We start from the raw sequence: 12,909 nt of genomic DNA on the forward strand, positions 1-12,909 counted from the left end.
TACTGGCACAAAAACAGACACATAGCTCAATGGAACCAAATAGAGAGCTCAGAAATAAACTCACACACTTATGGTCAGTTAATTTATGACAAAGGAGGCAAGAGTATACAATGGAGAAAAGACAGTCTCTTTAATAAGTAGTGCTGGGAAAACTGGACAACTATATGTAAAAGAATGAAATTAGAACACTCCCTAACACCATACACAAAAATAAATGCAAAGTGAATTAAAGACCTAAATGTAAGGCCAGAAACTATAAAACTCTTAGAGGAAAACATAGGAAGAACACTCTTTGACATAAATCACAGCAAGATATTTTTTGACCCACCTCCTAGAGTAATGGGAATAAAAACAAAAATAAACAAATGGGACCTAATTAAACTTAAAAGCTTTTGCACAGCAAAGGAAACCATAAACAAGATGAAAAGACAGCCCTCAGAATGGGAGAAAATATTTGCAAACAAAACAACTGACAAAGGATTAATCTCCAAAATATACAAACAGCTCATGCAGCTCAATATCAAAAAAAAGAAAACCCAATCAAAAAATGGTTGGAAGACCTAAATAGACATTTCTCCAAAGAAGACATACAGATGGCTGACAAACACATGAAAAGCTGCTCAATGTCACTAATTATTAGAGAAATGCAAATCAAAACTACAATGAGGTATCATCTCACACCAGTCAGAATGACCATAATCAAAAAAATCTACAAACAGTAAATGCTGGAGAGGCTGTGGAGAAAAGGGAACCCTCATGCGTTGTTGGTGGGAGTGTAAATTGATACAGCCATTATGGAGAACAGTATGGAGATTCCTTAAAAAACTAAAAATAGAACTACCATATGACCCAGCAGTCCCACTATTGGGCATATATCCAGAGAAAACCAGAATTCAAAAAGACACATGCACCCCAGTGTTCATTGCAGCACTATTCACAGTAGCCAGGGCATGGAAGCAACGTAAATGTCCATCAACAGAGGAATGGATGAAGAAGATGTGGTACATATGTACAATGGAGTATTACTCAGCCATAAAAAGGACTGAAATTGGGTCATTTGTAGAGACATGGATGGACCTAGAGACTGTCATACAGAGTGAAGTACTCAGAAAGAGAAAAAGAAATATCGTATATTAATGCATATATGTGGAATCTGAAAAAAGTGGTATAGACGATCTTATTTACAAAGCAAAAAAAAGACACAGAGGTAGAGAACAAACATATGGATACCAAGGGAGAAAGGTGGGGATGGGATGAATTGGGAGATTGCCATATGACCCAGAAATTCCACTTCTGTGAATATAGTTGAATTTGAAAAGATACATGCATTCCACCAACCTTTTTTTTTTTTTTTTTTTTTTGCGGTATGCGGACCTCTCACTGTTGTGGCCTCTCCCATTGTGGAGCACAGGCTCCGGACGCGCAGGCTCAGCGGCCATGGCTCACGGACCTAGCCGCTCCGCGGCATGTGGGATCTTCCCAGACCGGGGCACGAACCCGTGTCCCCTGCATCGGCAGGCGGACTCTCAACCACTGCGCCACCAGGGAAGCCCCTCCACCAACCTTTAATGAATAATTTCATCCATTGCATTGTTAAAGTTTGAAAAATGGTGATATTTCTGATCTTATCATTCCTTCCAAAATTATTAACTGGAATCCTGTAAAGAACTTTTCCTTGTCAATCAGGGCCATTTAGTTACCCTGAAAAATATCAGTCATATATGAAGGTAGAATGATGCTTAATCTTTTTCCTTTAATAATTAAATGTTGCCAAATGACTGTATGTAGTGGTTGTACCAACTTATGTTGCCACCAGCAACGTATGAAAAGCCTCTTTCACACACTCTCACCGATGCAGTGTTACTAAGCTTTGTGATCTTTTCCAGATGTGATGGCTTAATCATGACATTTCAGTTTAATTTTAATTATGTTTCTTATTATTACATAATGCCTGAATCCTATACTCTTTTTATTTATTTATTTAGTTATGGCCGCGTCAGGTCTTAGTTGCGGCATGTGGGCTCTTCGTTGCAGCGCGTGGGCTTCTGTCTAGTTGTGGCCTGCGGGCTTCTCTCAAGTTGTGGCGTGCAGGCTGCAGAGCAGGTGGGCTCTGTAGTTGCAGCACGTGGGCTCTCTTGTTGTGGTTCATGGGCTCAGTAGTTGCAGCACGCAGGCTTAGATGCCCTGCGGCATGTGGGAATCCCAGTTCCCCGAAGAGGGCTCGAACCCGCGTCCCCGGCATTGGAAGGTGGATTCTTAACCGCTGGACCACCGGAGAAGTCCCTGAGTCCTCATACTCTTTAGCTAATATTCATTGTTCTTCTACTATGAGGAATGCTGAAATTATCTAGTAACTGTTCTTTCCCACTCCCTTCATTCTCTTCCTCAATCTAGTTTTAGTTACTACTCTGTTCTTAGTGTTAGTCTTTCGATTTTCATATTTGCTTAAGAGTCTTGGAGCTTGATTTGTAAGCCGCAAGTGGTATCTTTTCTTCCCGGATAGTGCCTGTGAGTCATTCAGTGAGTTTATGCTTTTGTTTGTTTTACATCTTTATTGGAGTATAATTGCTTTACAATGGTGTGTTAGTTTCTGCTTTTTAACAAAGTGAATCAGTTATACATATACATATGTCCCCATATCTCTTCCCTCTTGCGTCTCCCTCCCTCCCATCCTCCCTATCCCAGCCCTCTAGGTGGTCACAAAGCACTGAGCTGATCTCCCTGTGCTATGCGGCTGCTTCCCACTAGCTATCTACCTTACGTTTGGTATTGTATATATGTCCATGCCTCTCTCTCGCTTTGTCCCAGCTTACCCTTCCCCCTCCCCATATCCTCAAGTCCGTTCTCTAGTAGGTCTGTGTCTTTATTCCCGTCTTACCCCTAGGTTCTTCATGACATTTTTTTTTCTTAAATTCCCTATATATGTGTTAGCATATGGTATTTGTCTTTCCCTTTCTGACTTACTTCACTCTGTATGACAGACTCTAGGTCCATCCACCTCATTACAGGTAGCTCAATTTCGTTTCTTTTTATGGCTGAGTAATATTCCTTTGTATATATGTGCCACATCTTCTTTATTCAGTGAGTTTATTCTGCTTCCCGCTTACTCTCCCCTCTGCTGCTTCTCTCGTAGCTGTATTGTTCGACACATTTGCATGCTGTTTTGTGTCTCTTATCGCCGTCAGCCTGAGCTTTTAGTTATGTATCTATAATCCTCATCCCAGCCCCTGCCCCCAGACATTATGCTGAAGATTTCCCAAACATTTTCTTTATTGCTGAGGCTTGTTTTCTAGGCCATTCCTCAGGAAAGGTTTGTATCTGTTTATCTATGATATTTGTACTTTAAAGACTCACATGGTGAGACATGGAGAGGTCTGGGACATCCCATGTACAAAACGAGCCATTTCAGTTATCAAACGTTTCCTTTATATACGCTATTAATTATATAGCTTACATGGCATTTTCCAGGAGCCATGCCCCATAAATCTATAAATTCCATGTTTCTTTATAATAAGCCACCTAGATGGACAAGGTCCATCCTGCTAAAAGCGTTCTGTAGATACGGACTCTTCCTTTAGTTGAGGTTATTAGTGTCTGTCATCAGCATGTTTACAAGGAGCTTTGACTGAATCATCTCCTCTTTTGTTTCCCAGCTACCCGTTTTAAAAATTTTCCTAACATCCCTGGTAATGAGAGAAAATAGATTGTCTTTCCTTGAGAAGCCTAACTGCCCCATAAGTGTCCTTTAAACAAGTCCTTCCCTACTTGGTACTTTCTTCTACAGCAGCGCTCTATCTAACCTATCTACTGTGTTAATGAGGGTTGAGTGGACATCTACTGTGTTAATGAGGGTTGAGTGGACAGTGGACCCAGGCAGGTTGCATATTATGAAGCATTAGGGAAGATTTGAGGACAAGAAAACTCTAGCTGTCGTTGTCAAGGGTGAAGTTAGAAAGCATACGCCAGAATCCTGTCTTCCAAGGGAGAGATGATGGATGTAGTCAAAATTGTAAGCTCCGAACTGTATTACCAATTCAAATGCATAAATGTAGAGAGGGGAAACCAGTACATGGAGAATGGGAGTAGAGGAACTGGAAAATAGGTTAAGCTGCCAGTTCTTGGCTAGGTGACAGAAGGGGGGCCTACAACAGGCCACATACACCTCTCCCTGCTATAGTCAGTGGAGGGCTTTGCTGGACACTCCCTGTCACTCAGAGCCGCAGGACACGTTGCTCGGCAGTCAGAATCACGACGCATCCCAGAGCTGCAGACTCCTGGGCCAAAGGAAGAGAAGACCCACCACCAGGAAGGACCAGAAATGGCACTTTTGCATTTCTCTGCAAACCTGGAATTTCTTTACAACAAACATCTTCAGGAACAAGCAGAAGAATCTAGGAGCATCATATATCACATTCCCAGTACTTAGTGGTGGCAGAGGTGTGGGACAGGGCCTTCCCAAGCCTAGAGCCACAGACACACTTGTCTCAGATGCTGGTAGAGGGCTTATATGGGCAACCACACTCAGCCTGGAAACCTGGGATAGCACAGCTGTTATCCACCTGTCTTGCTGTCACTATTGCAGGACAGGCCCCAAGAGGGTTGCATTGGTTTATAAATCCTAAATACTCCTTTACTGTCCTTGGGATAAAGCAGAAGCCCTAGAGGAGTGTTGAGGTCAAAGCAAGGACAGCAAGTCCAGCACCTGATTTCTAATCCAAGGGAGTTCAGCAGAAGCAAGATTATGGGACTAAATTGGTAAGGAAATGTTGAGAATTCAGAAAAGCTACATGGAAGTACTGTATTGCGTGGCCAAGAAGAATGCTAGCTACAAAATGAGGCCACCAGTGACATCTTTTTAGGGAGTTCCCATGCAAATTCAGTAGACGGATCACAGGTATTTGAAGTAGAGGAGTGGATTTTCTCTGGGAAAGCCTTTCCTCTAGTCTTCTTGCTACAGCCGACACGTCTGAGCTCCTCTGCTGCCCTTATATTTTTGAGGATTATGGTGGCAGGACTGCGAAGTGGAAGACACCGGATGGATGCTTCAGCATGCTTAATGCCACTGTTGCCTGTAGGGATTATGTTTCCTATCATAAGTGATCTGAGACTACTTAGCTGTACATCCGTGGTGAGTAATCCCCTATATACGGTTCCTAGATGCCACAGATCCTGCCATCTCTTTATCTCCCATAATATGGATACGATGTTCTTTTCCTTAAATAATTACAATGTGAGCGTATACGGCAATGGTAGGCATACATGTGTGCTATATAAACTATGTTTATTTGAAATATTAAACAGTTCCTAGTATTCCTATGAGGATTCCTAAAATATTTCTTTTTCTAGGAATCAGAAGGGATAGACTGCATGGATTTTGGGCAAATAATTCTGCGAGGAAAGGATGAATCCCCTCCATTTACACTTGGAGTCAGACAGAGTCACCTAGTTGAAGATGCTCTGCGTCAGTTGAGCCAAGCTGAAGTCACTGACCTCCGGAAAACATTAGTGATGCAGTAAAAAGCCTCCTTGGATATTTTTACCAATGTGGGAGGGAAACGTTCATATAACGTAGCACAGGAAGAGCCTGTGTTTGCAACTAGAGTTATCAGCCTAATGGTTTCCAGGATTCCTTGCTTCCCCTTCAGAGAAAAGCTATGGGGCGTTTAACTGAACACTGGGTTATGAGTTAACTATTAGTTACCTATGGCTACAGAAATGCTGCTTAATGAACCATCCCAAGCACAGTGACTTAAAATAATAATTGTATAGATCTGCGATTCAGCTGAGGGTCTGCTAATCTAAGTTGAGCTCATCCAGGTGGCTTTGCAGGTTTTGTCTATACTTGTGTACATGTCTGCGAGTTAGCTACAGATTGGCTGATCTAGGCTAGGCCTGGCTGCGGCAGTTTGGCCCGGGGCCCTCGTTCCTACGTCTTCCATCTTCTTCCTGGGACCCGCAGACGTGTTCTCACAGCATTGTCAGAGGTACAAGACAGGAAGCCCAGTCACATGACAAACATTGCTTTAGTCAAAGCAAGTCACATGGCTGAACTCAGGTCAAGGGCTGGCAAAATATACTCAGCCTCTTTAATGAGGGGAACTGCAAAGTCACACACAAGAGACCTGGATCAAGGAGGGGTGAAGAACTGGGGCTGTGACTGCAATCAGCAAGCAGCAGGTGCAACAGGTACTTATCCTACCTTTTGGCTCTAGTTTTAGTCGTAGACTTTCCAGTATATTGGTTCCAGTTCTCGGCATCCTTCACTTCACCCTTTGTGGGCATCTGTAGGGTTTTCACTGTGCGGTACCTCAGATCGTTTGCCCACAGAATAATGACTAACTTTGTAGGTGAGGGCTGGAATCTGTCTAGAAGGGAGGGACTTTTCCTAATATCAGCCATGAGGGGAAGAGTTAAGTTCTCAGAGAAGTCAGAACCTGAGGGTGGGCCTCAGAGAGGAGAGGTATGCTCCCCAGCAGGGGACTCTAGTGGAAAACACAGAAACTATTTTATAAGCCAGACTCTCTAGTTGTTGTCTCCCTCTGTACCTATTTTCCTTCAAATCTTCATTATGAGGAAATCAATAGAAAATGATTCTGCCTGCAGGAGATGACAAAGAGGTAAGAAGGCAAACTTCAAGACAAATCCAATCAAACTATAGCCTCTGAACAAGGCAAGGTTGTCAAGGCCCTTTATGAGCAGGTCCTGACCGTGGCAAAGGCGGACTTGCTAGTGTAAATGAGCAGAAATAGGAAAATCAGAAGCAAGTTTAATTTATTATTGGGATCTCTGGATGGAATGTGAGGCAGACCCTTGGAGATGATGGCCAAGGAGTTGGTTGATCACAGTGCCAGTAAGTAAGATCTTCTAGGCAAACAGAAGAGAAAGAGAACTCTTAGTGAAGCTTGCTGAGACTTGTATTAAAAAGATAAAAAGAAACAGACAGAAAGGGAAGGATGGAAGAAGTATTTAGAGAGGTAGTAGGAAACCCAGGACAGCACTCAACTACAAAGCCCAGAGGCAGACTTTAGAAACGAGGGACCTGTTCTTATTGACGCCCACAGGAGCATTCTGGGCAGTCAGCTCTGAAGGTTCCTACAAAGGTGTCATGCCCAGGCTGATGGGGAGGGCTGTTTATCTGAAGTCCTAATGAGGGGAGAGGCAGGAGAAACCAAATAATTGTTGACTGGAGCCCAAGTTTTAAAGCCTGAATGATGAGAGGAAGATAAACAAGATAGAAGAATTGAGGAACTTAGTGGCCCAGGGGTTTGAAGCACATCAAAATTTGGTTCAAGACACTGGTCAACATAACTGGAGAATGCTGAGCCTCGCTAGAATCCCGCTTCACTTGGTTCACGTAGCCGTGGAAGGGACCCATGCACTCACTATACAGTAATCTGACAGTAAATAGGTTCATGGCATCTGCTGCTCAGAAGCAGATTGAGGGAGAGCAGAGTACAGTCAGGTAAGGAGAGCAGATTCTGGGAATCCTGGTGATGGCAGGTTTGAAACTTTTCCGTAAAGGTCAAGGCATTATATTTTAAATCTGGACCTGGGACTGTGTTCTCTTTCCTCAGGTTGAATTTATTAAAGGAATTCGTTCTGTGGGAGAAGGGGTGAAGTCCGAGTTCTTCCACCGTATATTTGAAGATATGACCAAGAAAGAATATGGGATGTTCATATATCCTGAAGAGGGTTCCTACGTGCGGTTTCCTGTCAATGTAAGTTTTTTATTTGTTTTCTTATGGTTTTTCAGAACAGAAAAATATACCATATACTGTAACACGAACACAACATATACTAATGTGAAATTAGGTCACATAAAGCCTTGCTACTCAAAACACTCTGCACAACGCAGAACTCCAGCGTTACCTGGAGCTGTTAGAAAAGCAGAATCTCAGGCCCAGATCAGAACATGTTTTTTTTTTTTTTTTTTGCGGTACGCGGGCCTCTCACTGCTGTGGCCTCTCCCATTGCGGAGCACAGGCTCCGGATGCGCAGGCCCAGCGGCCATGGCTCACGGGCCCAGCCGCTCCGCGGCATGTGGGATCTTCCCGGACCGGGGCACAAACCCGTGTCCCCTGCATCGGCAGGTGGACTCTCAACCACTGCGCCACCAGGGAAGCCGTGTTTTGTATCTTTCTGAGAAAGAATGAACCTCTAAAAGATAGGAATGGCCAAGGTGTGCCAGTGGTAGGATTTTTATCAATCAACAAGCTTTTGCTGACTGTTTCTTGAGGTTCCCACATTGTATTAAATATTGTAGAAGATTCAAGTTAGTGTGTAACACAGTCTCTTTCCTCTTGAAACTTTTTATATATGTAGATGAAGCGATAAGACTAAAACACCAGGAACTTCAGCAATTTTTTGAAATTATAGGCTGCTGATTTTAAGTGTAATAGTTGTTGAGAAACACGGTAGGATAGGGAAGGAAGCAGTCATGTGGGATTAGAAGCCCAGAGTTCTAGTCTTGAGTGCTGATGGCTGTGTAATTTAGCCTCTCTGAGTTTCAGTTTCCTCACCTATAAAACAGCTGTCATAATTTCTGTTCTGCCTGCTTTCCAGAGCTGTTGTGAGATTAAAACAAGGTATATCAAAGTGTGAAGCACCATGAAAACTTTAGGGCACTATACAAATTTAAGAGATTTCATCAGGACTTTTTCCTTCCTTTCCACAGACCCTCACAGTCGATGGCCTCGGTCCCCTTCCCTGACCCATATGCTTATCCCTGTAAGCACGTCTAGGTCGAGGCTGCATCACAGGGGAACACTCCTCTGACACACACCTGACATGCCTGGTGCCCACTGCAGGTGTAGATAAAGTGTACCCTTTCTTCCTGGTGTCATGTTTGTACATGAATTTGAAGACAAAGACTGTAAAATTAAATAGTGAAAACCTTGGTTTATAAGGCTATCTGAGCATGTTTTTTCATATTCCAGATGTGCTATTAGTAACAAAATGCAAATTCATTTATTCAGTGTCCTGAACTGTTAACATTTGTATTTTAACTTATGGAAGGAATTTACTTTGTATTATAGCCTGTGTAAGAACCTCAAATTTTGATTTTCCTGAAGCCCATTTTGTTTCTAATTTCTGACTTTTAGAAAAGGGAAGCAAACCTTTTTTTACTAATCTAATTATCCCTTTGGATTATTGATTATTTATAATACATTAAGGATTTTTTTCCTTCTCCTTTTCCCCCCTAAATTGGAGAAGAAGAGATATTTCCTCTTTGGGTTGCTGTGTGGACTCTATTGTACAATTTTAACGTTGTCAACCTCCCTTTCCCACTGGGTCTGTTTAAGAAACTTCTGGACCAAGAGCCATCATTAGAAGATTTAGAAGAACTCAGTCCTCTTTTGGGGAAGTAAGTAAATATAATTGCTTTTCTAGGACTATATATGGAGTCAGTCTCAGTAGTTTAAATATAAATAATGTTATACACACAGACAAGGTCTTCAGTTTCAATAATTGTGCATGCTCTTTAGATGAATTTGAATTTTGGCATGACTTATAATCAAGTAAACATTTAGAAATGGATCAAAGCCAAATGCCCCTTAATTATCAACCAGCACAATAAACGGAGCTCTGGCCTGGTCTCTTGAATTTATCCAGATGGAAACAGTTGCTTTGGATAGTACATGATATTCTTAATGAGAATCATGCATGCTATATTTGTTTTAAATAAATCCTAGTTAATCATTTCATTTATTTGAATAAAGCAGCGTGTCATCAACTTTATTTTTTAAGGTTTGAAAAATGCTTGTTCTAAGTTAAAAGGCAAACTATATCCTGTGAGGAAAATACTGGCAACACATATGACAGACAAAGGATTAATATCTCTGATGCATAGACATAGATATATAGATATGGCTATATGTGTGTGTATATATAATAATAAAATGAAAATATGCTCAACCTCTCTAGTAATCAAGAAAATGCAAATGAAAATGAGATATTTTTCTGCTTACTGATTGACAACTGTTAAAAGTTTCTTATAAAATGTAGAGTTGGCAGCAGATGGGGGGGAAGTATTCCCTTCTCATGTACTGTTAGCGGAAGAGTAAACTGGCAAGATTTACACCATGTGCTCTGACAGTGTAGAGCAGGGTTTTTCAACCTTGGCAATACTGATATTTTGGGCTGGATAATTCTTTGTTGTGGAGCGCTGACCTGGACATCGTAGGAATGTTTAGCAGCCTATGGGGTTGCTACCCACTAGATGCCAGTCGCAAAACTCCCTTCAGTCGTAACAACCAAAGATGTCTCCAGATTCTGCCAAATGTTCCCTGGGGGACAAAACCACCCCTGGTTGAGAATGACTGGTCTAGAGGAAGGGGCTCCTTCTTATAATTTCCACCACGGCGCAGCAGTGTCTGTGTTAGCAGTGGGTCTACCAATTAAACCATAAATAGAGGTTAATTCCAGGAAGAGGGAGTGAGTAGGTGGAGGAGAAGAAATTTACGTGGCATTTTATACATTTCTAAGTTGTCCACAACTTTTTCCATTGAACATTTATTTCTTTTGAAATTTTACAAGAATAATAAATATAATGTTTTAAACCAAATAAGAAGTTCTAAATGATGAAGCTGATGACATTAAAGAAGTACTTGGCATACGTTTTTCTGTGAGTACTAATGAAAGCCAGATTATAGTTTAGGTTTAATGATTTTTTTTGTTTTTTTTTGTTTTTTGCGGTACACGGGCCCCTCACTGTTGTGGCCTCTCTCGTTGCGGAGCACAGGCTCCGGACGCGCAGGCCCAACGGCCATGGCTCACGGGCCCAGTCGCTCCGCGGCACGTGGGATCTTCCCAGACCGGGGCACGAACCCGTGTCCCCCGCATCGGCAGGCGGACTCTCAAGCACTGCGCCACCAGGGAAGCCCCAATCTTCTCTCTTAATGGGAAACTTTTGCTTCAGTCCAGTGGTTCTTTTTTTTTTTAATTTATTTTATTTATTTATTTTTGGCTGTGTTGGGTCTTCGTTGCTGCGCGCGGGCTTTCTCTAGTTGTGGCGAGCAGGGGCTACTCTTCATTGCAGTGCATGGGCTTCTCATTGCGGTGGCTTCTCTTGTTGTGGAGCATGGGCTCTAGGCACGTGGGCTTCAGTAGTTGTGGCACACGGGCTCAGTAGTTGTGGCTCGTGGGCTCTAGAGTGCAGGATCAGTAGTTGTGGTGCACAGGCTTAGTTGTTCCGTGGCATGTGGGATCTTCCCAGACCAGGGCTCGAACCTGTGTCCTCTGCATTGGCAGGTGGATTCTTAACCACTGCGCTACCAGGGAAGCCCAGTCCAGTGGTTCTGTTGGCTGTACGTTCAGTGAGTTCACTTACATTTTCCTACCCCTGGCTTTTTCTTGGGCTTTTCCCCCTGCCTAGAATGGTCACCCAGCTCATCTCCTTGAGAACTGACTAGCCAGCTGTGACCTCTGAAGCTTCCCTGTCACTCCAGCCTCTCTCCCTGCCTTGAGTTAGCTCCTCACACTTCCTAGCTGAGCTAAACTAAACTTCCTTGTATCTTGCTGTTATATTTTCAGGTATATAATTTCCCCTCAACTAGATCACGAACTCACTAGATCAAGGACCAAGACCAAATGTCATGATTTTTTTTCACTCCACATGGTCCCATGTAGTTCTCTTTGCACAAGGGGACCCAATACATATTTGTTGAGTGAAGTGACTGATTTCTTCCTTTTCATTTTAAGTTTTGCTCTTCCTATGAACTCTCTTAACCAAAGTTTATTTCTTTTTAGTTTTTCTTACAGGAAATGAAAGGCTGCATGTAAAAAGCATACGGAAGGTGGGAATCCTATTTCGCTGTCCTGAAACTTTCAGTGAAAGAGATTTCTCAATATCACTTACATGTCATAATATTGTGGACCTCCCTAAATATTCTACAATGGAAAGAATGGAGGAAGCACTTCAAGTAGCCATCAACAGCAACAAAGGATTTATGTCACCCACGGTCACAGAGTGATAGTGACCTTTGAGAGGCTCAGATCTCAGGTTCTCTCACCCTTCGATCCTTCTGTTCTTCTTAGTACAAAGTGTTGACGGATTTTAGTTAGAATAAGTTGACAAATGCTGGGATAAACAATAACATGATGAGTCAAGGATAACATTTTTAATGAATCAACATTTCCTAATCCTTAAACTTGCTATGAGAATGCTTGCTTTTTACTGAATTATTTCCTGAACAATAATTATCATTTAAAAATATACTAAATGTTAAAAGCTAACAGATATTTTTAAAAAACTGTACATCTAGGGGGCTTCCCTGGTGGCGCAGTGGTTGAGAGTCCGCCTGCCGGTGCAGGGGACACGGGTTTGTGCCCTGGTCCGGGAAGATCCCGCATGCCGTGGAGCGGCTGGGCCCGTGAGCCACGGCCGCTGAGCCTGCGCGTCCGGAGCCTGTGCTTCGCAGCAGGAGAGGCCACAACAGTGAGAGGCCCGCCTTAAAAAAAAAAAAAAATTGTACATCTAATAAACACTGTCTGCAAATATGAAAGACATGCTGAAGTTCAAAAAAATAAAACTATAAACTAATTCAACATGTTTTTGAGGCACATAGATATATATTTTTATATTCTGGAATGTCTCCAGAGTTTTGATTTTAGCCAAACAATCTATTTGAAAAATCTAAATGTTAAGGGATTTATTAATTTAATGAATAATGACTTATGCTCATTGCTGTGTTCCAAGAAGCATTCTTTATTTTGGTTAAAGGCTAATAAGCCCAACAAGGAACTCCCATTTAATTACAGTTGGACAAAAATGAAGAACATGAAATATGTTTTCAGCATCATGGTATAGAATGAATTAAAGGAGAGATATAAGTATGGTGGAAATGAATTTTGTGGGCCATTTCCATCTCATATTAAATTTTAAACTGTAAGCTATTCTATAAATGCCTA

The 12,909-nt window shown here is 42.1% G+C and overlaps 1 pseudogene across 1 annotated transcript in view; it reads left to right on the forward strand.

Annotated features, from left to right (window-relative positions):
• LOC309821810 (putative E3 ubiquitin-protein ligase HERC6) overlaps nt 1-11,908 on the forward strand; it is a 31,965-nt pseudogene extending 20,057 nt beyond the window's left edge. The window contains exons 7-10 of the transcript XR_014298557.1: nt 5,347-5,505; nt 7,575-7,718; nt 9,199-9,364; nt 11,749-11,908. The product of XR_014298557.1 is annotated as a putative E3 ubiquitin-protein ligase HERC6 (transcript). The remainder of the gene's footprint in view (nt 1-5,346; nt 5,506-7,574; nt 7,719-9,198; nt 9,365-11,748) is intronic.
• The last annotated feature ends 1,001 nt before the right edge of the window (nt 11,909-12,909 follow it).

This window comes from Grampus griseus, assembly GCF_964374135.1.
Source record: "Grampus griseus genome assembly, chromosome: 4".
Lineage (NCBI taxonomy): Eukaryota > Metazoa > Chordata > Mammalia > Artiodactyla > Delphinidae > Grampus > Grampus griseus.